Source organism: Engystomops pustulosus, chromosome 11, assembly GCF_040894005.1.
Source record: "Engystomops pustulosus chromosome 11, aEngPut4.maternal, whole genome shotgun sequence".
Classification (NCBI taxonomy): Eukaryota; Metazoa; Chordata; class Amphibia; order Anura; family Leptodactylidae; genus Engystomops; species Engystomops pustulosus.
Window position 1 is genome coordinate 4,394,319 of NC_092421.1, and position 27,081 is coordinate 4,421,399.

General features: G+C 43.2%; 1 protein-coding gene across 9 annotated transcripts in view; it reads right to left on the minus strand.

The window, feature by feature from the left end:
* The window catches only part of ZMIZ1 (zinc finger MIZ-type containing 1), a 230,852-nt gene that overhangs the window by 163,357 nt on the left and 40,414 nt on the right, over window positions 1-27,081 (minus strand). For all 9 annotated transcript variants that reach the window (XM_072130119.1, XM_072130120.1, XM_072130121.1 and 6 more), the window contains exon 2: window positions 19,049-19,182. The gene's annotated coding sequence lies outside the window, so the exon portion shown is untranslated. The remainder of the gene's footprint in view (window positions 1-19,048; window positions 19,183-27,081) is intronic.

Consider the following 27,081-nt stretch of genomic DNA (forward strand, 5'->3'; position numbering starts at 1 on the left):
AGAAATGTGTTGGAGAAGGCTCGGCTGGCCGACTTGCCAGCTGGGAGTCCAGCAGCCGAGCACGAGGAGACCAATGAAAAATTCAAGTGCCTTAAGTCTTTGGCTTTGTTGTATGGAGATAATAAAGCTGCGACCTTCTTACGCCCAGCAAGAGTTGTCATCTGTTTATTCATAAGTAGGTTGATAAGGGGATTTACCGCTGCATTAAGGGGCCAACGTGTGTTACTTAAAGATACGGGTACTTCATTCTCATGCTTTAGTCTCATAATGAAAACCTAATGGGGTAAATTGTCGTCAATGGGGTTTGTCAAACGTCGCTGGCATCACGTCGGGAAGCAAAACTTCTCTGTTGTAGCAGCAGAATTACAGAAGTACAGAAGAAACACAGATGTGAGCAGACATCAGCCGGGTTATAACGATAGCCCCCTGGTATAAATACTCAAGAGTTTGTATGTTCTCTCCGTGTTTGCGTGGGTTTCCTACGGGTCCTCCAGTTTCCTCCCACACTCCAATACATACTGGTAGGTTGATTAGATTGTGAGCCCCATGGGGACAGGGACCAGTTTGGCAAACCCTGTGCAGCGCTGTGTAATCTGTAGGCGCTATATATATAAATATATATATATATATATATATATATGAAAAAGTACTGGCCAATTGCTATGCATGGATTGTGGGAGGAAAATGAGACAATTTTTGTGGGATGGAAAAAAAAAAAAGCACATGTCCTTTAAATAATTTCAGCTGTTAAAAGAGAACTATGATTATTTCTGATATCTGCAGAACATGGAGCAACCTTGTAACACAAAATGCTGACAGATACATAAATATCTGGGTAGAGCCCCCCCCTCCCCCCCTCTTATAATATCGAAATAGAAGTGTTAATCCTGGCGAGATACAGTAACACAAAACGGCAAGATAAGAGATCGCGAAGATTGTGTTTCTTAACGAAAATAGGAGCGCTGCAGGCGGATAGGAGACGGTGATTGATACTCGCATTAATTACTCACCATTTATCACCTTAAGAGCTATATATATTATATCTACGTTAATGTTAATATATGCAATTAAAACTTAGTAACAGAGAGGATAGAATGTGAAAGCAGCTTCTCTTACACATGTACCAAGACCCCAATGACACAAGAAGGAGCTCATCTGCGCCTGTACAATGTATCCAATGCAACACTTCAATATATTGTCACAAGAATTCATTTTGTTACAACTGGTTCCCTTGAAATTGACAATGTTAGGGAAAAAAAAAGCTGCTGCGGCCTTCACTTCTGCTCAAGTCTAAGTAGCGTCACGCATCACTGGCAGCACAAGAGTTAAAGGAAGAGGTGGGTGACAGGAGAGCGATCCTGACACTGAAGAGAATTAGACTCAAAGCTGTGATCCGGGAGCAGTGAAATTAAAAGGAACGACCCGTAATCTATCACTCCTGACATCTGTTACCTCCAGCGGGGTGGGCGCCAATCAATACTGGCTGACAGCCAATGCCGAGACGCAGGAAGTGGGGGACACAACCAGAAAAAATAAAATAAAATTCAGATTCATTTCCAGGAGAGCGGCAAACGTCATCCAAAACAAAGACAATGGAGCAACGAAGAACAAATCAGACTGGGAAGTACAACACAACCATAGGCTCAATGCACCGCCATCGACTCCATGCATCCACTGGCAGCAAACAATATGGATTCCAGCGACATCGGGTGCAATATATTCCCCTAACACACAGATACTGAAATCCTTCAGGTGAATGGGATTCATCCAAAAATAAATCTGCCAATATTCTTATGGATCGGTCAAAAATAGAAAGTGGATACGAACGTTGCCTTATACGTTGCCATCCATCTATATCGGAATATATGGCAGATACGTCTATATACGTGTAATGCATCCTATCCAGGCCAATGTGTAACCATAGTAACAGACAACTTTCTTTGTACAATCATATTCCCTGGCATTTTCCTCGAGTTCTTACAAATCTATACAATATATATATGGTAAGTAAGAAATAGAACACACGCCGGATCAATCCATAGGGCATTGTGAAGCAAATACTAAAGTTTAAAGGCACCGTGACCGTGATAAACTTCTTATATTTGTCATCCATGGCCTCCTTACTCCTAAAATCAACTTTTAATTATTCTAATGAGCCTGAAGGTCTCTGGGGGTGCTACCAGTGCCCCTCTGTACTACAGCTTCACAGGCTGTTACACTGTGCAGGAGCATCCCCCGTCCACTGTGTGCTGAAACATCTTATGTTGGTGAAGCAGCAGCAGGGAGGGGCCTTGTCAACACCCCCAGGGATCCTTCTAGCTCATTAGTATAGTTTTACAAGTTGATTTTAGAAGAAAGGAGGCCATAGATAACACATAAGATTACTTGCCAGGATCTAGATTTGCAGGTAGATTTCCTTATAGTTGATTATCATAATCATTATATAATTTGGTGTTGTGATAGTGGCACATAGTTTCTGGTCACATTTTAAGTCGTCTCTGCTCTAAAGCTTTTATTTCTTAAGACAAGAAGGAAGAAAAGGGACATCACTTCTTAAAAACATACAGAGAGTGCAATAAATTATTCATTGGCATTAAACAGGATTTCTCCGCTTTTATCAATCATTAATGGCTGCTCTACTTCCAGCATGCGGCTCGGCTATTATGTTGCATCCCGGGGAAAGGATTAAAAATAAATAAACAACAATGCGCCACTGCAGGACGGAATCGCATTTCTATGCAATGGGTGGGAGGGGAAAATGATAGATTTCCCCATATGGTCTCCACTGTACAGGCAGTCCCCAGGTTACGTACAAGATGGGGTCCATAGGTTTGTTCTTAAGTTGAATTTGTATGCAAGTGGAAACTATATATTTTATAATTGTAGTTGTAGACAAAATTTTTTTTTTTTGCCCCGGTGACAATTGGAGTTTCAAATTTTTTTGCTGTAATGGGACCAAGGATTATTAATAAATCTTCATTACAGACACCTTACAGCTGATCATTGCAGCCTGGGACTATAGTAACATCCAGAGAGGTCACCAGAGGTCACAGGGGGCAGAGGGGGCCGTCTGTAACTAGGGGTTGTCTGTAAGTCAGGTGTTCTTAAGTAGGGGCCGCTTAGGACACGCCACATCTAGGACACACACCTATGTGAAGGACCAAGGGTCTTTTGTCCCCAATATGGATCCCGTGAAGGACATCAGCTTCCACACCCAGGTAGATAATGGATGGATACGTGGCTGTGTATATTGTTAGTTCTCCTCCTATCGGACAATTTTTAGTAACTCCAGTGAGTAGTCTTAGGATGTGTAAGATGCTCTACATGAGACATGACAGAGATTAGGGCTGGCACAGCTCCTTCATATGGACCAATAAAGGAAGGGTGCCAAAGACTGAGACTCAGGCCGGTGGCACACGTGGTATTTTGAACCCGTGTTTGGACCGTTTTTAAATAGTCCGTTAAAAAAACCCATGCGTTTTTGTCAGTTTCTCCCAATTATCATAATTGGGGAAAACCGGACAAAAATGGAAAAAACTGATGTGTTTTATGGACTGCTTAAAAACGGTCCAAAAAAGGGTTCAAAACGCCACTTGTGGCACCACCCTGAAAAGTGAACAAAATATATTTACTAATATTAGATTTCATACACAATAAGATCAGATAATGACGACCTGTGTGACAGCTCAAAAATGGAACATAATGACCTTCAGACCGGGGAAGTCTCATCAACACAAACCAAACCGACACTTCCAGGCGGAGAGATCCCACGGAGACGGTGACCCACCTCCTCAGCCAATGCTTTGGAGATTTGGGACCACAATCTTTTCACTTCCCAGGGAAAGATAGAGGCTCATTTACTAAGGGTCCACGGGCCGCGATTCCGTCGGGTTTTCCTGAATGTTTCCGTTTTGCGCCGAATTGCCGCTGGTTTTTGGCGCACGCGATCGGATTGTGCCGCTTCGGCGTCGGCTTGCACGCGACAGAAATCGGGGCCCGTGACCGTCGGACAACCCGACGGATTGGGAAAAAAAGCAGAATTTAAAAAACAATTTGTGTCGCAAGACACGCACTCACATGAACCAGGAAGAAGAAGGTGAACTCCGGCCGACCTCGGCGCACGGACCTTAGTGAATCTCGGACAACGCACCACGGGACTGCAACTGGACCGCATAAGTAAATGTGCCCATTAGTTTCAAATGAATTCTGAATGGCATCTACCAAGCGTTCATAGGTGCAATAAATAATCACTTTGTCTGATGGGTGGAAAACACGTATTTAAAGGCCGATTTAGAATCAACCATTAAAGAACAGTAGGTCAGCCAATCTTTCTTGTTTCTGGATCCTCAGAAGAGTCGTTTACAGGCGTTCCCCTACTTAAGGACACCCGACTTACAGATGGACTCCTCTGCCCCCTTTGACCTCTGGTGACCTCTCTGGATGTTACTATACTCCCAGACTGCAATGATCAGCTGTAAGGTGTCTGTAATGAAGCTTTATGGATAATCCTTGGTCCCATTACAGCTAAAAATTTTGAAACTCCAATTGTCAACAGGGAAAAAAATTTTTGGTCTGGATGTACAATTATAAAATATACAGTTTTGACTTACATACAAATTCAACTTAAGAACAAACTTATGCAACCTATCTTGTACGTAACCCGTACTGACTATATAAGGAAGAGGACATACAACTCTACGCTGCTGTTCCTCTGCAGACTGGACCATGTGCTCCCCCTGCTCAGAGGTTTTATCCTCCCCCTGGTCAGGTGGTAGCTCCTCTCCAATCACACTCCAGTTTACAATACAGCCACATCATTGGATAACATCTTACAACCATTTAACTATTGCCTTTCCAGGCAGAGGCTACAGCTGCAGATACCTGAGATCTCCCTGCATTATTGGCTGAGATGGATCCTGACAGGCAGAGGGTCTTATCCGCACGTTGGCCGGGGTGTTGCAGATGTATGGACAGTAAATCTTGCTACTTTCCATAGACATTTTACATATAACTTATATCAATGTGTAACCATTAATCTACCTCTGTGCAATCTATAACAAATATTTTACAGTCTAATGTCCACAAAACCGGAAATCCAATGAAAAAAAAATAAATTGTGGAGCAAATAACTTTATATGGCAATTTCTTTGTAATTGAGAATTCCTCTTTATACAAAAACTAATTTAAAAAACAAAAACTACGGCTATCCCTCCTGTCTTACCAATACACCTGCACACTCAGCCAGAAGGGACTAGGCCAGTGGTGGCGAACCTATGGCACGGGTGCCAGAGGTGGCACTCAGAGCCATTTCTGTGGGCACTCAGACCATCGCCCCAGGACAGAGTTCACCAAATAGGACCAAATCTTCCTGCAGTCCCAGGCAACTTTAGTGACACTTCTTTGGAACTGCGGGAAAAGTGAGAAGGTGTTGACAGAACTGCAATGTCTTTGGAGGTCATCCAACTGGACCCATCATTCTTAATCTACAGGGAGACCCTGGAGGGAAGCTACAGGGTCTCTTCCAGCTGTATTGGTGGCCTCAGGGGGCCAATACAATTAAAATATGTGGAAGAACGGGTAGCAATGTCATGCCATGTTGGCACTTCACAGTAAATAAGTGGATTTTGGTTGTACTTGGGGCACTTGGTCCCCAAAAGGTTCGCCATCACTGGACTAGGCCATCAACACCAAACACAAATTGGTGGCTGATCACAAAATGGTAAAAATGTAATGAAAGGAGAATTGTGTTGGAGCGTTAGGTGTGGTTGACTTTTGGGCTTTTGGTGTACAGGGACAGTGTTTATGAATTAGCCATTTTCCGGGATGTACTGGAGGTGGGACATAGGGGGAGCATTTCTATTAGCATTGCCCATGATGAGACAACTCCTTTACTTCCTAAATTCATAGTATTCAGTACACGATCACCATCTATTAAAATGCCAGCAGCAACATAGTAAACATTTAGTGTGATTTATAGTGTGGGAATGCTATACCGTGCACATTACTCTAGTATAAAGCTATCGGAGGGTGGCCTTATAGGAGGTGACACATTGTTCTGTCTGTCCGCAGCCCCCCTCCTTCCTCGGAGAGGGAGAGGAAGCAGTGCCAGGTTCCAAACACAAACCAGCCTGCGTTTAATAGTAGCTTGATATACAGCGCTGCAGATCACAGAATGGCAAGAGCCTTGATGAAAGGACTCAAGGGCTCGAGGCAATGGTGCATTGAAAAACAGCTGAATAAATGAGGGGGAGAGACAGAGAGATTTGCAATTAACTCTTAAGGTGCATGAATACTGAAAAGAGCAATGATATTATAAGTCTGCAAAGCTGATCCAATAGTAAAAATTTGGGGGATAAAGCAATGGAGATGTATTGCTACAATATTACGATATTCGAAATGGCTTTCCAGCTCTGAACCTTATAAAAGATGATTGAACAAAACAGAGACAATATAAATATATATTCACACAATGCGCTTAAATAACACTTTGAAGCCAATTGCAAGTGCATTGGATAAATCTCCGAGCATCATCGGATGCGCTTGCAATGCGTTTTGAAACCCAATCCAAGCATATTGTGTGAATGGAGCCAATGTGTCCAAGCAGAACAGGCGAGGGCTTATAGTGCGATCACCTTCTATGACAGGGGTCCCCAAACTTTTTACATAGGGGGCCGATCACTGTCCCTCTCAGACCGTTGGAGGGCCGGACTGAAGTTTAAAAATAAAAAAAATATTAATTAATTAATTATTTCCTATACTGCCCCTGATAATTAATTATTTCCTATGCTGCCCCTCATAATTAATTATTTCCTATACTGCCCCTCATAATTAATTATTTCCTATGCTGCCCCTCATAATTAATTATTTCCTATACTGCCCCTGATAATTAATTATTTCCTATGCTGCCCCTCATAATTAATTATTTCCTATACTGCCCCTCATAATTAATTATTTCCTACGCTGCCCCTCATAATTAATTATTTCCTATACTGCCCCTCATAATTAATTATTTCCTATGCTGCCCCTCATAATTAATTATTTCCTATGCTGCCCCTCATAATTAATTATTTCCTATGCTGCCCCTCATAATTTATTATTTCCTATGCTGCCCCTTATAATTTATTATTTCCTATGCTGCCCCTTATAATTTATTATTTCCTATGCTACCCCTTATGAGGAAATAATTAATTATGAGGGTCAGAATAGGAAATAATTAATTATGAGGAGCAGGATAGGAAATAATTAATTATGAGGGGCAGCATAGGAAATAATTAATTATTCCCTATGCTGCCCCCTCATAATTAATTATTTCCTATCCTGCTCCTCATAACTATTCCCTATGCTGCCCCTCCATTATTATTTTCTATAATTGCCCCATAATCCATAATTTCATATATTAGGGCAGCCACAATGTTTCTACTGCTGTTTTAAAAAAAATAATAAAAGCCCTGTACTTACCTCTGGCTCCTGCATCTTCTTTCTTCGGGCTGCTGCCGGACAGGAAGCGGTGCGCGGCCGCGTGATGACGTAATCACGCGGCCGCGCATCCAGGTTCAAGGAGCGATGTGCGCCGGGGTTGTCTTCCGGCCACATCGCTCCACCTGCAGTAATAGTGCTCGAGCGGCCGTTTCCGGCCGCATCGAGCACTATTCAGTGACGGGCAGGAGCTTCCTGTCCGGATGGACGGAGGCCCCTGCCTGACTGCCGTACTGGAGCGCCAGCCCGGGGGCCCCGAAATAACAAATCCGGATCCCGGGGCTCGGCGCTGGATGGGACGGGGGCCGGATAGAAACGGTCCGCGGGCCGCAAGTGGCCCGCGGGCCGTAGTTTGGGGACCCCTGTTCTATGACATAAAGTCAAACTAAGGGCGATGCCACACATGGCGTCTTGAAACCGTTTTTGGTCCGTTTTTTAAGCAGTACGTTAAAAAATGCATGCGTTAAAAAACGCTTCAGTTTTTTAAAAACGCATCCTTTTTTTGTCCGTTTTTATTGCGCAAATTCTGAAAACCTGTCAAAAACGCATGCATTTTTAAATAACGGATGCGTTTTATAAAGGATTGCTTAAAAACGGACCAAAAACGGTTTCAAAACGTCATGTGTGGCATCACCCTAAGAAGAGAAACCCTAGGCATCCCTTTTGAAATGGGACTGTGGGTACGGGAAGCGGATAGAATTTTATTGATTTTAGAATAAACTGACATACACGGAAATCCAGCCGTTATGTTATACATTCAGGCCGCATTCACACACAGTGGGGCAGATTTATCAAGCAGTCTGAAAGTCAGAATATTTCCAATTGCCCATGGCAACCAATCACAGCTCCCCTTTAAAATATTCATGAGCACTGGTGAAATGAAAGCTGAGCTGTGATTGGTTGCCATGGGCAACTGGAAATATTCTGACTTTCAGACGGCTTGATAAATCTGCCCCAGTGACTTCATGTTGCATTTTGAAACACATCGAGGGAAAACGCATCCTATGAAAGCAAATATTTAGTCACCAAAACTCATGCATTTTGGCCATTTGAGAAACATTTAAACAATTGAAACGCAATGTGTGAAGGTGCTCTCCGGGCGTGTACACATGTGGAGTTGGAATTGCATTTTGAAACGCAATTTAAAGGAAGCGGGAAGATGCCTGCAGATGTGTTTAACCTAAAAAGGCTCAGAATTGGGATTGTAAACAATGAAAAACACGTGGCCCTCATTCCCGAACGCAGAGTGTTTCAGTATTAATACATACGTCTGGTAGATCATATTTTGTTAATTATTTAGACAATAGGCACAAATACATTTATACAAACTTTCCTCTTATATAATGGAAAGGACAAACCTGCCAAGGCAACATGTACTACGCAAATACTGATTAACAATGCCCACTACAGATGTCCACTACAGATGTCCACTACAGTTGCCCACTACAGATGCCCACTACAGATGCCCACGGCAGCGAAAACCTTCCTTGTGCCAACTGCTTTTAAGTGGACACCAAGTGGCCGCATTAAGTGCTACAGAGCCTTGCGAACCCCCTTGAACTCTTCCACCTTTTGCCACATTTCTGGCTTCAAACATAAAGATAGAAAATTGTAATTTTTTGGGTGAAGAATCAACAACAAGTGAGACACAATTGTGAAATGGAATATAATTTATTGGAGATTTTAAAAATTTTTGTAAAAAATAATAAACTGAAAAGTTGGGCGTGCAATATTATTTACTGATGATCCTAAATGACTGATGATAAATATAATCCACCTGTGTGTAATCAGGTCTCCATATAGATACCTCTGCTCTGTGATAGTCTCAGGGTTCTGCATCATGAAGACCAAGGAACCCATCAGGCAGGTCCGTTCTGTTGTGGAGAAGTTTAAAGCCGAATTTGGATACAAAAAGATTTCATAAACTTTAATCATCCCAAGGAGCCACGTGCAAGCGTCATATTGTAATGGAAGGAGCATCAGACCTCTGCAAATCTACCAAGACCCGGCCGTCCCTCTAAACTTTCATCTCACACAAGGAGAAGACTAATCAGAGATGCAGCCAAGAGGGCCCTGATCACTCCGAATGATCTGCAGAGAGCTACAGCCGAGGTGGGAGAGTCTGTCCATAGGAAGAAGCAAGAAGAAAGCAGTTTCTCAGAGATATCCATATAAAGTCTTTATCCCAGCCCCCTGGGAGACACCAAACATGTGGAAGAAGGGGCTCTGCTCAGGTGAAACCAAAATCTAACTTTTTGGCCACAATGCCAAACGATATGTTTGGCGTAAAAGCAACACAGCGCATCACCCTGAACACCTCATCCCCACTGTCACACATGGTGGGGGGCACCATCCCCACTGTCACACATGGCGGGGGGCTCCATCCCCACTGTCACACATGGCGGGGGGCACCATCCCCACTGTCACACATGGCGGGGAGCTCCATCCCCACTGTCACACATGGCGGGGGGCACCATCCCCACTGTCACACATGGCGGGGGGCTCCATCCCCACTGTCACACATGGCGGGGGGGCACCATCCCCACTGTCACATATGGCGGGGGGCTCCATCCCCACTGTCACACATGGCGGGGGGGGCTCCATCCCCACTGTCACACATGGCGGGGGGGGCTCCATCCCCACTGTCACACATGGCGGGGGTGCTCCATCCCCACTGTCACACATGGCGGGGGTGCTCCATCCCCACTGTCACACATGGCGGGGGTGCTCCATCCCCACTGTCACACATGGCGGGGGGGCTCCATCCCCACTGTCACACATGGTGGGGGGGCTCCATCCCCACTGTCACACATGGCGGAGGGCACCATCCCCACTGTCACACATGGCGGAGGGCACCATCCCCACTGTCACACATGGTGGGGGCACCATCCCCACTGTCACACATGGTGGGGGCACCATCCCCACTGTCACACATGGTGGGGGCACCATCCCCACTGTCACACATGGCGGGGGTGCTCCATCCCCACTGTCACACATGGCGGGGGCACCATCCCCACTGTCACACATGGCGGGGGCACCATCCCCACTGTCACACATGGCGGGGGCACCATCCCCACTGTCACACATGGCGGGGGCACCATCCCCACTGTCACACATGGCGGAGGGCACCATCCCCACTGTCACACATGGCGGAGGGCACCATCCCCACTGTCACACATGGTGGGGGCACCATCCCCACTGTCACACATGGTGGGGGCACCATCCCCACTGTCACACATGGTGGGGGCACCATCCCCACTGTCACACATGGCGGGGGTGCTCCATCCCCACTGTCACACATGGCGGGGGCACCATCCCCACTGTCACACATGGTGGGGGCACCATCCCCACTGTCACACATGGTGGGGGCACCATCCCCACTGTCACACATGGTGGGGGCACCATCCCCACTGTCACACATGGCGGGGGGTACCATCCCCACTGTCACACATGGTGATGGTTAAAATTGATGGGAAGATGGATGGAACCAAATCCAGGACAATTCTGGAGGAAACCTGTTGGGATCTGCAAAAGACCCGAGTTTGGGACGGAGATTTATCTTCCAACAAAACAAAGATCCCAAACATAAAGCAAAATCTACAATGGATAAATAAACATATCCAGGTGTTAGAACGGCCGAGTCACGGTCCAGACCTGAATCCAATGGAGAATCTGTGGAAAGAGCTGAAATCTGCTGCTCACAGACGCTTCATCCAACCTCCCTGAGCTCCAGAGGTTTTCCAAGGAGGAATGGGCGAGAATTTCAGCCTCTCAATGTGCGCAACTGATAGAGACCTGAAACCCCAAGCGACTTACCACAGCTCAAGGTGACGCTATAAAGTATTAACTTAAGGAGGCCGAATAATATTACACGCCAAACTTTTTAGTTTCATATTTTTTTTTACAAACGTTTAAACTATCCAATAAATTTTGTTCCACTTCACAATTGTGCGCCACTTGTTGTTGATTCTTCACCATAAAAATTACAATTTTATGTTTGAAGCCTGAAATGTGGAAAAAAGGAGAAAAGTTCAAGGAGGGCGAATACTTTCGCAAGGCACTTTATACTTTTTAATCCATCATTGACCACGGACATTATGTGAACACCACGAGACCAATCTGTTAAAAAATACATCATGTCCTGGGTCAGATCTGTTCTTCAAGGATCATTCAGACTATATGGAGTCTACGTGAAAAACGGATGACAGACTGAGGGACAATAGCCCTAAAGAGAACATGTAAACTTGTGATAGACTGATTGATATGTTAGAAGTAACGGCGGGTTCTCCATCGAGGATTCGAGTCTTCCGGCAATTCACTAAGGTCGTGCGCCTGATGTCCACCAGGTGTCGCTGCTGCGCTGAAGTCCGCCGGAGTTCGCCATCCTATCCTGCAGGTAAGCGCGTGTCAAACGACATTTAAAAAAAAAAAAATACAGCGTTTTTTCCAAATCCGTCGGGTTTTTCAACAGCCACGCCACCCGATTTCGATGGCATGCATGCAGTCGCCAATGCGCCACAATCGTGTGCGCCAAAAATCCGGGGCAATTCAGCGCAAACCGCTAATTTTCGGAACACCCGACGAAAAAAAACTATTCAGGCCCTTAGTAAATGACCCCCATTATTTTTTAATGGGAACAACAAATATCAGGCACCATACAGAAAATGACTAAGACCCCGGCCTGTCCGCCATTTGTAGTACATAAGATGGAAATCTGCTTTGTTCTCTGTTAAATATCAGAAATTATTCTTTTCTAGTTTGACGTCTTCATGAAAAATGTATTTCTCTACAGCTGCTCCGCTGACCTCTTTAGTAAGGTCAGGACTAGGGAGGCCATATTGGATCGTGGCCTCTGCCAAATCCTCTCGCAGAGCGAGCGCATAATAAATGTATCACATATTGTCAGGACGCGCCGGGGCTACAGAACTTCTGGGATAAGTGAGACACCGCATTAGTCCGACGAGGGAATCAAACACCTGAACGATAGTTGAGCAGAAGTGACGGCTATCGGCATGGAGCTGAGGGATTCCCCGTCATATAATGCCAGTATAAAATCTACCCAGGACACAAGAGCCAAGTAGCTTCAGATACATCCGCTTCACAGGCTGCAATACTGAACAACCACAACACAGACATAACTAAACATTACATATAATAATGATCACAGAAGTCTCGGGGGAAGTGTCACCAGTCAATGGTAAAGTCAACTTTAAATTACACTGTATTCTCAGAATTCTTTATTCATGGCCTCCCCAGAATCGGAGCAGGAGGGGGCCATCACCTAGGACCCCCTAAGCCAGTCCAAAGCCTTCAATAGCCAAGTCCCAATCAAATGAATGGAACCAAACAGATGCACCAGATGGTCTCTACACTATGTACTCTGCTGTGTCCCATTTACAGTTAAGAGACTGGTTTAGGGTCCCAAATTGACCGGACAGGTTGCACGACATCGATCCCTCACCAATCCCCAGTTCATACCTTTGTCTAGGATTTCCATTCTCCATGTTAGAAGTGTGTCATGAAAACTAAATATGGAAAGTGAACGCAAGGTTTTCAGTTCACCTTCTGTTCCCTATAGACTTCCCCTATGGACCATCCGTTACCTTCCAATAAAATTCTGAACCCATTGCATGTGAGAACTCGGCTCGATTATCTTCTCAAGTTCTCAAGTGCAATATATATATTACTTTTCCTGCATAGTACACATTACACAATCTGATACAATATAAGATACATTGCTGTAGTCTCATACACACCCCCTGAGTGACCACGAGTAGGGTCTCTGATTAGCAATGTGGGCAGAAGTTGGTCACCATCTACAAACCTGTAATGTGGATTTATTGTCATATTATTATTCATATTATTTCATATGGTTTTCTGCTATATATCCATCTAGATTTGAAAATGTAACCTGCAGAGTCCACAAAAAAATAACACAAAAAACTAGAAGCAGATTGTATAAAGTGATAGGATATGGATATGGACTTGTGAGTTCTATATAAAAAGTTAGTAGAAGTCTGCACTTAAAATTAATATTTTTGTGGATAAAAGACATAAGAACGCAATTGGCAAAAGCAGTGCATCTTAGAACCACAGAACAGAAAATCAAGAGGTGTAATACACACTCACATGAAATATTAAAACTGGTCTCATTGCACAGGTGAAAATACCTGTTAGGAGGGGGGGGGGGGGGGGGGGGGGGGCAAAAAGGGTCATAAAGCTGCAAAAAACCCAAGACAAAGAACAAACGTGCAGCAGAGCGGTCATCACCAGAGGCATCAAAACCCAAAACTCTCCCGACATGGGTTTTCCACTACTACCAGTGTATTCCTCTAAATCTGATAACTGGGCGTTATTATTCTCTATTACGCAGGGGAATGTCTCGCACTGGTAGCATCCACCCACTTGCCCATTTATTCATAGATTTTTAGGTGTGACATCAGAGGAAACTATTACCAGACCGTAATCCTGAATCATTATTATGGGGAGAAATAACATGTAAAGGAAATAAATGTATGTATGTATGTTTATATATATATGTTTGTATGTATGTTTGTTTGTATGTATGTTTGTATGTATGCATGTATATATATATATATATATATATGTATGTATGTATGTATATGTATGTTTGTATATATGTTTGTATGTATGTATATATATGTATGCATGTTTATATATATATATGTATGTTTATGTATGTATGTATGCATGCATGTATGTATGCGCGTACACACACACACACACACACTCTTCCTCCAAACAGACAAGTTTTTGCAATGTTTTGTTATATTTCGGGTGGCAAATTGAAAACTTAAATTTTCAAAAAATTCATATATGCCCAATAAAAGCAGGTAGGTCTCTCGCTTTATAGAGTAACTATTGAGTCTGACAGAGATGAGCGCAGCGTTTATTTCCCCCTGACAGTAAGCGTCTTCATTCATAGATTCCTGTAAATACTCGGAGCTGCATTTACTACAGCACAGATAATACACGTTTCTGACGAGCCGGCAGCAACTATGGCGATACATTCACAGCTATTTTTAACCTGTCACCTTTCTCGCCTCGTCATGTAAGACAGAAATGACACCTGGAAAAGGCGCTAATGAGACTGGGGAAGGCAACTCCAAAAATACAGAAGAGGGAGCGGCTTCCAGACTTCACTCAAGCGTCTTCATTGATCAGACAGTGGAGGGAACTGCTACAAATTATCACTGGGAGGTCAGAAATACTTCTGGGGGGGAAGTTACCGAATGAGCAAAACCTTTTGGGGAAGATTAAAGGTGCATTTCAGGCTAAAATTATAGATCAACTATTAAATTGGTGGAAGTGCAACAGATCAGGTAAACTTCTCCAAACCTTATAAGAAGATTTCTCCTTGTAGCGGCTAAAAACATTCAACATTTATTCTCCGAATGGAAACTGATCTGTAGTAACCAGGTCTGACCACTATACAGAGAATGGAGCTGTAGTATAGGCCTGATAGGTCGTCACTATTGAAGTCTCAGATGCTCAAAGAAAATTCAATTAAAAAAAGTGCCCCCTAGTGGTTGAGTTACTGATAAAAAAACAAATAAAATAAAATGATGGAGCATCGAAGATCTGATTCATGCACGAAGAGTTAATGTAAAGGCTTTTTAATGTTCTGTGTGCGTGTGTCCATCTGGTACACAATAACTGCAGATGTCAAGGCCTGATGCGCTCTAAGCCGTCTCATTTCACTGTCACAAATAATCAGTAATGGAAAAATAAACCAAAGAACACAAATTTATTGTCACCAAAAGCCACGTAACCCCCACACGTCACAGTCTCTATGAGGGTCTTTCTACGGTTAGACCTTGACCATATGACAGCAATGCTACATAGTAATCCTGAAAGAATGTGTCACTAGCTCACCGTATAATCATCTGCATCACATTACATAAGCAGAGAACTACAGCGGAAACCATGTGGGGCACCCACCACGTCCACAAAACACCAAACGTGGTTGGGACAGAAGATTAGGTGTCGGGAGCCGCAGTTTTGGATGCAGAGGTCGCCCCCTCCTTGTAGATGTTCATTGTGCACTATTTACCGGAATAGTGTTTTTATCCATATGTGTTCTAGAATACCAAGAAAATATTTTTTTTTGCCTTTTTTTTTCCCCCCACATCACTGTCCTCGCTTGGTAGATTATACTACAGTATAGATCAAATGTAATCAACTATAGATTACAATTCTAACGATCGCTCATTCATTCTCATTCAACATTTCATAGAAAATGCCCATCAATAATATCACCATGAATTCCTGACCTCCCCTGACCTTTCCCTTCACTACGGGTTGTTTTTCCTTATATGGCTTCTAGAAAATTAACTCGAAAAATCTTTACTGTTTCCCATGTGTCCTGCCAGTCCTCCTCCTCCCTGTCCTGTGTCTGGATGTAGAACAACTGGCAGGAGCTTCCTGCTCTGCGAGGCCTGAAGTAGGAGGAATAACCCGTCCCATCGGCTCCATCTCTTTTAACCAAGCGCCAGGAGGAGATCTGCAGGAGGCTACCCCCCCACCCCCCACCCCCAACTACAAACTAAAACAAACCACAGTGGGATTACTGGGTACCATAAGCTTTCCATATACCTTGAAAATAGTAGTAGTTCACATACATGACCAAAGCTCCAACCACTTGTGTGCGAGAGCCCATCACACACGCACACTACTGCTCCATTCACACATGCGGGGTGTTGGGTGGGGGGTAAAAACCCAGTGATCAGGTGCTATTTGTGGGTACATTATAAGGCTACATTCACACGATATATGCCCGCCGTACCATAGTATGGCGGGCATACATTGGCGCCGGGGAGAGGATGAGGGGAAGAGCGCTGCTCACCCCCTCTTCATATAGTAACGTAGGGCACGGGCCGTATTCCGTTGAAAGAAGAACATGTCCTATCTTTCTACGGGCTACAGAACGGTACGGTGCCACATGTGTGTTCCCGTAGAAGTGAATGGGGGACGTATATACGCCTTATATAAGTCGGCCATAAATACGTCCCCCCATACGTTCATGTGAACGTAGCCTTGAACAAACAGCTAGTGATGGATGTGGACCAGTGAGAAATGGTTTAAAAGATCTCAGGGGTTGCCCAATATTAGAACGATGCGGCTTCTTTCTTCTATAGACAGGGCTGGTGGCGTCTGCTATTGTACTTTATCCAGCTGCACGTTTATCAGACAATCCATGGAAAAGGTTTACACCGTTTCAAGAAAACAGCCTTGTTTTACTAATCGGGGACAACCCCTTTCGGCCGCGTTCACACGATGCTTTCGAATAGTGTTTGGAAATGCAATTCAAGTGCCATTCCTGATCACAGATGCGTTTAGACCTAAACGCTTGCGCTCAGAATAGATTTTTGCATCGTTTTCCAGCAAAACAAGTACTGGCGCTCCCCTACATAAGAACACCTGACTTACAGACGACCCCTAGTTACAGACGGACCTCTGGATGTTGGTAATTACTGTACTTTATCCTTAGGCTACAATAATCAGCTGTAACAGTTATCACAGGCGTCTGTAATGAAGATTTATTATTACTCCTGGTTCTTATGACAACCCAAAAGTTTTAAAATCCAATTGTCACAGAGATCAAATAAAATTTTGGCTGTGGTTACAATTATAAAATATACAGTTCCGACTTACATACAAATTCAACTTAACCTATAGAACCTAACTGCCTGTATTGTTCATTCCGGCTCAGTAGGTTTGTCCTTCAGTTGATTAAGTACTAGTATATTTAGTAAGTGAGACTCCAGAAAAATGGTTTTTGATGTTCCCTAGTGACAATTGTTTTGTTTTTTTTTTAAATATGGGAACAAGGATTAACAATAAAGCTTCATTGCAGCAGATCACTGCAGCCTGGGAATAAAATTCATTTAGAGAGGTCTGTCTGGAAGTCGGAGACGGTCTGTACCTGCGGAGAAGCTCCTCCCTGCTGTGCCCTGATTGCATTTGCAAGTGCGGTGTGTGAACGCAGCCGTAATAAGCCACGGGCATGCGCCGTACATTCCTATCCCTCTGAAACCTCTTTCACATACTTTTTTTTTTTTGTCAACTAAAACATAAAAACTTACAGGAACTTTAGGAAGTTATTTTGCCCCAAGAATCCATAAACCTTAGTATTCACACTTGTAAATGAACATTTTCATCTGCACATCCTGGCACTGTGCCAATCGTCTGCTGGGCGCACGTCACATCCAGGCAATTCTCACAAGGGGTTAAAAGGCTCGTAGCCATCAATTCATTGACTGGTACACAAACCAGGCTGCCGGGCACGGTCTCATGTTTAATCGCCAGTGTTGCCCCAGAAACATCACTGTTGCAAAACAAAGAGGAAGAGACGGAGGTAGAGCGATGCCAAGGGTAGATAACACGCCGAGTGCGTGGCCGCTGCATTGTATTTTGTGGGAGGCACGAAGGCTGACCTCCTGTGAAATCAATCAGTCTCTGACAACATTTAATAGTATCCAATCCCCTCCAAGACGTAGCAATCGCAAGGCGAGAGGAAAGGAAAAGACGACTGGATAGGGTTCTGCTGATGGCTCATGTACATAGCTGAAGCTTGACGATTTCTAAGTGGAGGTCACGTTTCAGGCTGACCCCGGCCACCAATGACGTACACCCATGTTTTGTTGGAGATACATTTCCATAAAAAATTTGAATCCAAGCCGTCTGCAATGGAAGCCGCGAGCTAAACAAGCCCCAGCGGCAGCCACAATGTAGGAAACAGCTGTATCTCCAGGCCATGCAGTTATCCATCTCCTGATTGGTGCCCAGTCAAAGCCCTTTATTAAAAAGTAATAAATAATCATAAAAAGGGCTTCAAGCACTTTCCGGAAACCAAACTGAAAAAAGCGGTAAAGGTCCGCAGCGTAAATGGACATGAAGGTCTCATCCAGTAGTGAACACCTACAAAATATGTTACCTAGAAATCGTTCCTATCAAAAGATCTGTGCAGGATGTGACCTCATCCCTGGTAGCCATCATCTAGCTGACGGCTCGCTACTAAGTCATGGGTGAGAGAAAAGGCTCCAACGCACAGAGTAGCAGAAAATAACAAGATCATTTAGTGAACCTAATGAATAACAATGGCAAGAAGCTGAAAGCAAATGACGAATATGGCCGCCTTTGACGAAGAGCCGTGAGGGATGTGAATAAAGCTTCATTTTCTAAAAAAGCTCTCCCTGGTTCGGCTGCAAAATTTTTATAACCGTCGGATAACCCCTTTAAGAATCTCGTGCTCTACCATAGGTCCTATCAGGATTTATAGCTATTCCATTTTCCTTATATGCCCAGGTTTTGTCAGACATGGCACATTTTCAGATTTTTGAGCATGGAGAGATATTTGTGCGCTTGTTCCAAAACAAGGGGGAAGGGCCATCCACCTAACACTTGGTTATTGGTACAATTCTAGATTGGGCCTTTGCCGCTATTGGGTCAGGAGAAGAAGAAAGGCTTTTACCTAAATATTTCTATTCAGCCACTTTCCTTTACCCTTCAGCTTATCCAACACAATTACCATGTAAGACGTTCTACTTACTAAAGACTTCAGCTTCTATCCCGGGATGGAGCGTCTTTAATGCTTCACAAGTCACTTGATTCTGTTTTCTGAAGTAATCCAAATGCCGGGGTACATCCTAGATGTTCACATTAATGGTCTTCACCCATGAAAATCTGTACAGGGAAAATATAGAAAGATTATTTGGTTTTACTGCTGGTCTTAGAAGATCACAGATGAATCATCAACAATACTTGAAACAACGTAATTTCTTTATAAAAGGGGCGGGGTCCCAAAATAAGCCCTTGGCCACAAGACTAAAACTGGAGGTGCCATAAGATAGTTTAGTTTACGTTGGTTGGTATCGATATCAGTAACAATGAGGGCATAAACACAAGTAAATACCAACTGCAATATTGTATCGACATAACAGACACATTATTACAAGGGATTTCCCACCAATCTCACTGATCATCTATCCGATGCATGGATCCCCAGCAATCTGCAGAAAGGAGGATCAAAAGGTGACAAAACTTTTATTTGATCCACTTCACTTTTTCTTGAGCCATAAACTTTATATAGTCAATATAACTTATTATCGTACATCAAGCAATAGACATTATCCACAGGCCTATAAGAAGACAGACGCCGTGTAGTGGTAACAAAATAGGGAGAGAGAATATTTTTGAGTGTTTTAATCAAGAATTATAATCTTATAATGCTGACTAGAGATTATTCGCCCATTTAAAAAAGGTCTGTAACAATTGTATTCCCATCTTTAAAGGGGTTGCCCACTTTCACATTGGATATTGTGTATTGAAACAAAATTACACAATTTTCCAAAGTGCTTTCTGTATCAATTGCTTGGGATTTTCTAGATCTCTGCTTGCTGCCATTTAACAGGAAGCTTCATGGTTTACTTCCAGTAAATATGAACTGGTCCATGGTCATGTGATGTCACACAGGTGCACACAGCTCTGATTACCCTCTGTAATACAGCGAGCCGGGCCCCTGTGTGACATCCATGGACTGGTTTATATCCACAGGAATAAACAATGAAGCTTCTGGGGAAGAGGAAGGAGAAGGGAAGAATGGAAGAAGGGAAGGAAGGAAGGAAGGGGATGGAAGGGGATGGAAGGGGAAGGAAAGGGATGGAAGGGGAAGGAAAAGGGAGGGAAGGAAGGGAAGGGGGTGGAAGGAAAGGGGAAGGGGAGGGAAGGATGAAAGGAAGAAGAAGGAAAGAGGAAGAAGAAGAAAGAATTAGAAAGAAGAAAGAAGAAAGAAGACAGGAGAAGAAGAGATACAGAAAATATATTGGGCAACTATATATCTTTTTATTACACAAACAACATCAATTATTTACTGAAAGTGGACAACTCCTATGAGCAGAATGTAAGCCCATGTTCTTCCTTGAGCGTCTACATTTTGTATGGAGAAATCCTTGATGCTACAGAGGATACCGACCCAAACACCTGCACTGCCAGGCACCTCCTGACTGCCTCTACACATGCGCAGCCGGCTGGACTGTACATGCATGTATTATTATTAATAGAGAGACTTGGCCACGCACCTCTAGCAGCGGCTTATCTCCAAAGAGGGGGTGAGGTCATCAGGAGGCCCCATAAACATCAAAATCTCAGCTAAATGTGTAGCATTGGTCAGAAATGATCTTTTCACATTTATGTTAATATGGTCGTAAAATAACAAAGCATTATTTTGGATTACAAACAATCCATATTCCTGGAAGAAGAAAGATTTCAGGGTTGTATTTTGAGTCTTAATCGCAGGTAACAATGTATAAAGGTGATTGTGTTGTTAAAGGCAAAAAGTGTTAGTTACCAAATGCAAACATTTTGGTTTTAATGCATCTGAGTTCAGGAGTAACTGCTCAGAATGAGAAAAAGTGTCCTTAAAGGGGTTTTCCCATCTGGGCATTCACATTTAAATAAATACATTTTCCATATGTAAACATTTCTTCAATTCTATATAAGGGATCAGAATAAAAAAATGAATAAATAAAAATTCTGCTGCTTTGACCAATCGTCAGCCGCCATCTTACATATAATGTCCAAAGTAAATGGGACTGCAGAGCCTGGAGCCTGGAGCTTGGTATCTATCTGGTGATTGCTGGATAACAGACGGGAGGAGGGCACAGGATGGGTTAGTAATGAGAGAGAGTTGAAATTTTATGCAGTTAGTGAGTGTAATAGGCTGTCTACAGAGATGGGTTTTAAGTGCACGTTTGAAACTTTGGAGGTCGGGGAAAGATATTCCAGAAAATTGGTGCAGCTCGGGAGACGTGTGCAAGAAGTTTGAATTAAGCTACAGATTTATCTAATATCAGTGGGAAATTGAAGTGAACAGGTTTTAATGGGTATAACATTTAGCGGGTCAGAGAGAGGGATTACTCAACTATACAGCCATTTGCCACCATTAGTCAGCCGGGTTTTGTGATGTAGCCAGGGCATATTTAACTTAACATACCTGTGAGTAACAAAAGCCAAATCACCAAAACTAAAGTCATTACGAATGGACCTCCACTAACGCTTTGCATTCATGAATAGAAGTCGCTCCCCAGTATTTCAAAGGAATCGGATCCATTACTTTCAGCACCCAACATTATAATTAGGTGCTGTACTTTCAAGTGGGTGATCCTGACCTGGAGAATTCATCGGCCACCACCCAACCAACAGTACTGCCACAATGTATGGTCGGCATTGCAGAAAAAGATAGATACAATTAGATACAATTGATACAATTGATTGATACATACAATTAGATACAATTGATACAATTGATTGATACATACGATTAGATACAATTGATACAATTTTTTTTTTTTTACTTTTCTGACTGAATTTGAGTTGGTGGAGGTGAAACAAGACCCCCATTCTAAGTGGCCAAAAAACAAATCCAAAAGATTATAATGGCTTATTGTATTCTTTATTATGACACTTCACACTACATAAGGTTTAACCTAGGGCAGTACAAAACCTCGTCACATCCTGCACAAAGGACTAAACCTTCCACAATAACACCAAATAAAAAAAAAAACACAACAAAAAATTCCCAAATAGCTGAAAGCTTAAAGCAAGCATATACATACATGTGGTCTATACTTAGTCATTACTACTTCCAAAATTACTTTAGTGTCGTGAGCGAAACTTCTTGTCAATCCACCTGCTCGTAAAATGGACATTGCTACAATTCATCGTTCTGCATCACATTATTACACTTCTCAATTCTCAAAAGGGAACAACTTTACAAGACATAAATAGGTTTACTAGCCGTCTGGAAAAAAAAAAAGTATTTTCCCCTTTGCACCTGCAGGGAGAGGTAGAAGTTAAACCTGCTCCGCACAGAAGCTGCAGAGTAAATACCCGGCTTGGTATGTCCACACACAATAGCAGTGATTACAGGTGATTATAATGTACATAATCTATAGGACAGGGAGGAACGCAGTGTTACCCATTCACACAAGTCAGATCAGAGGTGACTCTTCACAACCATCATTATAGCACTTTCTACTTCTGCATACTCGACCACAGAGACGATTGCAGCCTTACAGGGGTATTGTTGTCTGGGCAGTCACATTCAGGTTAATTAATCTGCCATATATAAACATTTCTTCAATTACATGTCATTAAAAAAATTACCTGTGTGAAGATAATTTGTCATAAATGTAGTGATATGGTCCCTTAGAAACAAGACTGTCTGTGACTGTGGATACGACCACCTCTGCTGGAGGGATTGCACAAAGAAACAAAATGTTTTTGTATATGAAATGTCCGGGAGTTACTGCAGGTCCCGCAGCCGTCCTGTGGTAATGATCGCTGAATCCAGGAGGTCAGGCAGGACTCAATAGCACATGTCTGGCCACCACTGCCAAAATGTGAGGTGGTCGTATCCAAGGAAGTCATCTCGTTTCTAAGGGACAACATGACTACATTTATAAGAAATTATCTTCACACAGGAACATTTTTTTAAATAACATCTAATTGTAGAAATGTTTATATATGGCAAATGAATTAAATTAAATGTAAATGCCCAGATGGGAAACCCCCTTTAATAAGATATTTCTTTAAAACTTTATACTCAGCCCCTGGCCACAGTTTGACCTTTAACACAAAATTTGGAACACTTCTCAAAAAAAAAAAAAAATAGAAAGCAACTCTATTAGCCTCCACCAAGCAAAAAGTAGTTTCTACATACAATGGCTAAAAAAATTAACAATTTGTTGGCAAAAAGTGCAAAAATATTGGGCGGCGCGGTGGCTGAGTGGGTAGCACTTCTGCCTTGCAGCGCTGGAGTCCTGGGTTTGAATCCCACACAGGTTATCTGCAAAGATTTTGTATGTTCTCTCCGTGTTTGTGTGGGTTTCCTATGGGTCCTCCAGTTTCCTCCCACACACCAAAACATACTGGTAGGTTGTTTAGATTGTGAGCCCCATAGGGACAGGGACTAATTTGTCATGCTTTGTGCAGCGCTGCGTAATCTGTGTGCGCTATATAAATAAAGAATTACCATATATACTCGAGCATAAGCCTAGTTTTTCAGCACAAAAAAAATGTCCTGAAAACCCAAACTTAGCTTATACTCAAGTAAAAAAATTATCAAAATTCATCTTTCTGGCTTCCCCCACTGCTGGCTATATACTGGGGCAGGGGGATGGCTATATACTGGGGCAGGGGGATGGCTATATACTGGGGCAGGGGGATGGCTATATACTGGGGCAGGGGGATGGCTATATACTGGGGGATATGGGCTGGCAGGCTATATACTGGAGGGCAGGTGCTGGCTATATACTATGGGGCAGGGGGCTAGCTATATACTGGAGGGCAGGTTCTGGCTATATACTGGGGCAGGGTGCTGGCTATATACTGGGCCAGGGGACTGGCTATATACTGGGGCAGGGTGCTGGCTATATACTGGGGCAGGGGCGGGCTATATACTAGGGGGAAGGTGCTGGCTATATACTATGGGTCAGGGTCCGCCAGGCTATATAATGGGGAGGCTGTGACCAATGCATTTCCCACCCTCGGCTTATACTCAAGTCAATAGGTTTTCCCAATTTTTTGTGGTAAAATTAGGGGCCTCGGCTTATACTGGGGTCGGCTTATACTCGGGCATATACGGTAATTATTATAAAATAACCAGAGGTTGTGCTATCCATCCATGTCCCAGAGACAGATCAGAAATAGAACATAGAGCCTGACACATTCCCCTCAACCTCTTCCTAGAAGCAAAGACAGACAGCGACAAGCATTCGACTAGATCAAAGCATAGATCAAGGTAAATTGCAAAATACCATTTTCGTAAAGACTGGAGACAATGTAAATGTGGGTCAGATACAAGTGACTAGCACAAAAACCCAAAACATGGCAAGCGGTTTTTGGATTTAAAGGCTGCAGATGTTTCCACCATTGGAAGAATTTTGTGAAAGTAGAAAAAAGGAAGTAGACGGGATCCAGTACGGGATCTATAGGATCTATACGGCGAGGACACAAATTTTTGTGACCGATGCACAATAAGCTCAGCAATACTTTTCTTTTTTTTGATCAAATACATTTTTATTAAACAATTTTTGTTTCGTTTTTTTACAAACATCAGAACAAAAACTCCCTCCTCCTTTGAATTTCTGGGTGACAGCTCCTCCTTTAGCATTTTATCCTTGTATTCTTCTAGTGTAGGAGGGTCCGGGCTCAGCCATTTCTGATCAATCTACTTCCTAGCCTGATATAGTGATCTGAGACTCTCATTGCCCGGTAGCTCCTCAACATATCCCCGGACACATTGCAAGGGAGTTTTTGGTACAGTTATCTGGAAAATGCCTTTTAGATAACCAGCACTCTGCTCCAGAAGAATGCACAGCCCCAAAACATGCGCATATGGTCAGCTGGACTTTGGATGCATCTGTGGCAAATATCATCCTGTCTAATCCCAATGCAAAATAGGAAAGAAGGGGTTCTGTATACCCTGCGGAGGAGATGTACATGTGAGGCTTCAGCCGTGGACACCTGAGGGACAGATGATAAAATCCCCTCCCATTGTCCATCTGAAATGGGTCCCACATCCACCTCCCACTTTTGCTTTAAGTTGAGCGGAAAGGTTTTTTTAGATATGCTTCCAATAAGTGACTATTGCGATACATTTCTAGTTTACTGAATAAATCCTTCACCTCACATTCTTTGACCCAGATAAAGCAAACCCATCAGAAAAAAAGAAAGCACAAACGTTACCTACTTGTACCAAAACCACATACCCGAGTAGATCTCACTCCCGTTAAACATCACTGTCTCTGATTGGTCAACCTCTAACTTTTCACTTTCCAAAAAAAAATGGCACACGTGCAAAAGTCATTACTCATTGGCTGGCAAAACACAGAAAGTATCCAACAATCACAAGGAAGGGAGCACAGAACAGAGAAATGACTATGCCTAAAAACGTGAACTACACAGCTCGTGGTGACATCACATCGATGCACAGCAGGTCCAGGACCACATGGAGTCCCATCCTCTGTGCTGTGGTTGGCGAATTATAGCCGACACCTGGTACGTTTTTCACTTCAACATGAAGTTTGTCCAAGAATACCTGCGTTTTTGGAAAATAGGCAAATAAGTTTTCCAGGATGGGATAAGGGAAACCACGTCTTCTTAAAGGATATCTATCACCAGGATGGTCTAGAAAGAGGTTTTTTGGAGAAAAAAGGGGCACTTCTACGGTGTAATACCCTCCGTAAGATACTCTGGTAATATTCGTAGTATAAATCTACTCACCGGATGGAGTTGTGCTGGCAGGCACAACTCTGTGGAACGCGTGAATCTTAGTTTGGGGTCCTCCTGCAGCCATGCTCCCAGGAAGAATCCTTTCCCCAGGTCTGGAGAATAATTCCTGGGATGCAATGTCTATTGGTACTTGTTTTCTGTTTGCGATGAGCGTTGGTAAATGCGCTGGATGACTTGATAATGGTTTTACGTGGAAGAACTAGTAAGGTTATACAAACAACGTGTTTCGCGCTAAGCCCGAAACATGTTGAAACCTTACTAGTTTTTTAATAGTTTTTATAATTTATATGTTGTTTTATTATAAATTAAATTCCACATAAAACATTATCGAGTCGTCCATCGCCTTTACCAACTCTCATCACAGACCGAAAACAAGTACCAATAGATATCACCAGGATGAAATACTGTATGCAAATGAGCCGAGGGACTCCAGGCTCTATTAACACCTATGGAGCCCCTCAGGATCATTTGCATACAGTCGTTTATTCTGGTGGTAGATGCCCTTTAAGCTACCTTGTAAGGCAGCTCCCTTAACATTAAGCATGACTTTCAGGAAGCCTAATGACATGATGTGGGATTACATGAAATCAGTAGATCTATTCGAGAAAGAACAGATTGCCAACGGTAGACAGGGCTGTTTTGATGTGGTTGCGTCTCTGCAGTACAGTGTAGGGAACTGCTTTGGATGAGTGAGAGGCTTGCGTTTTGAAAAGAGAGAAAGGCTTTAGCCACTGCCAGATGCCACTGCACAATCCATCAGCCTAAACCTACGCTCTCTCCCAACCTCTGTCACCTGGGGGAAAGTTTGGACATCCTTATGTTATCACTCAACAAAAGTCCACATATGGCCGATATGTAGCTACCAATGGACTGCCAGCTCTTACTTTTAGATACTCCTATAAATAAATGTGTCAGCACTGAACGGGTTAAGAGGCTCATTATTAATGTGAAACGGTTTAAGAACGAAGGAGAGGGGGGGGGGGATTGTTCAAAGATTACCATATCTCTGTGGATATTCCCGCACAGACAGTCATATAGGATGCTCCGGGACGTTTCGCGCTCGAGTACTTGTATTTTGTAGCAGCCCAGATATCGGTTGCTCGATGAAGCTCTACCTTTTGAAGGCATTTGCTTTACACTTCATAAATAAGCACTTATTAAAAGAAAGCAAGTGCCGAGTTAATCGGGCCAGATAAGCCTTTGTAGCATATTGTAATAGAAATAATTACACTCTAGGGACAGGGCAGGAAGTGTATAAATACAAGAATGGGCCACCGGGGGCATAATAAA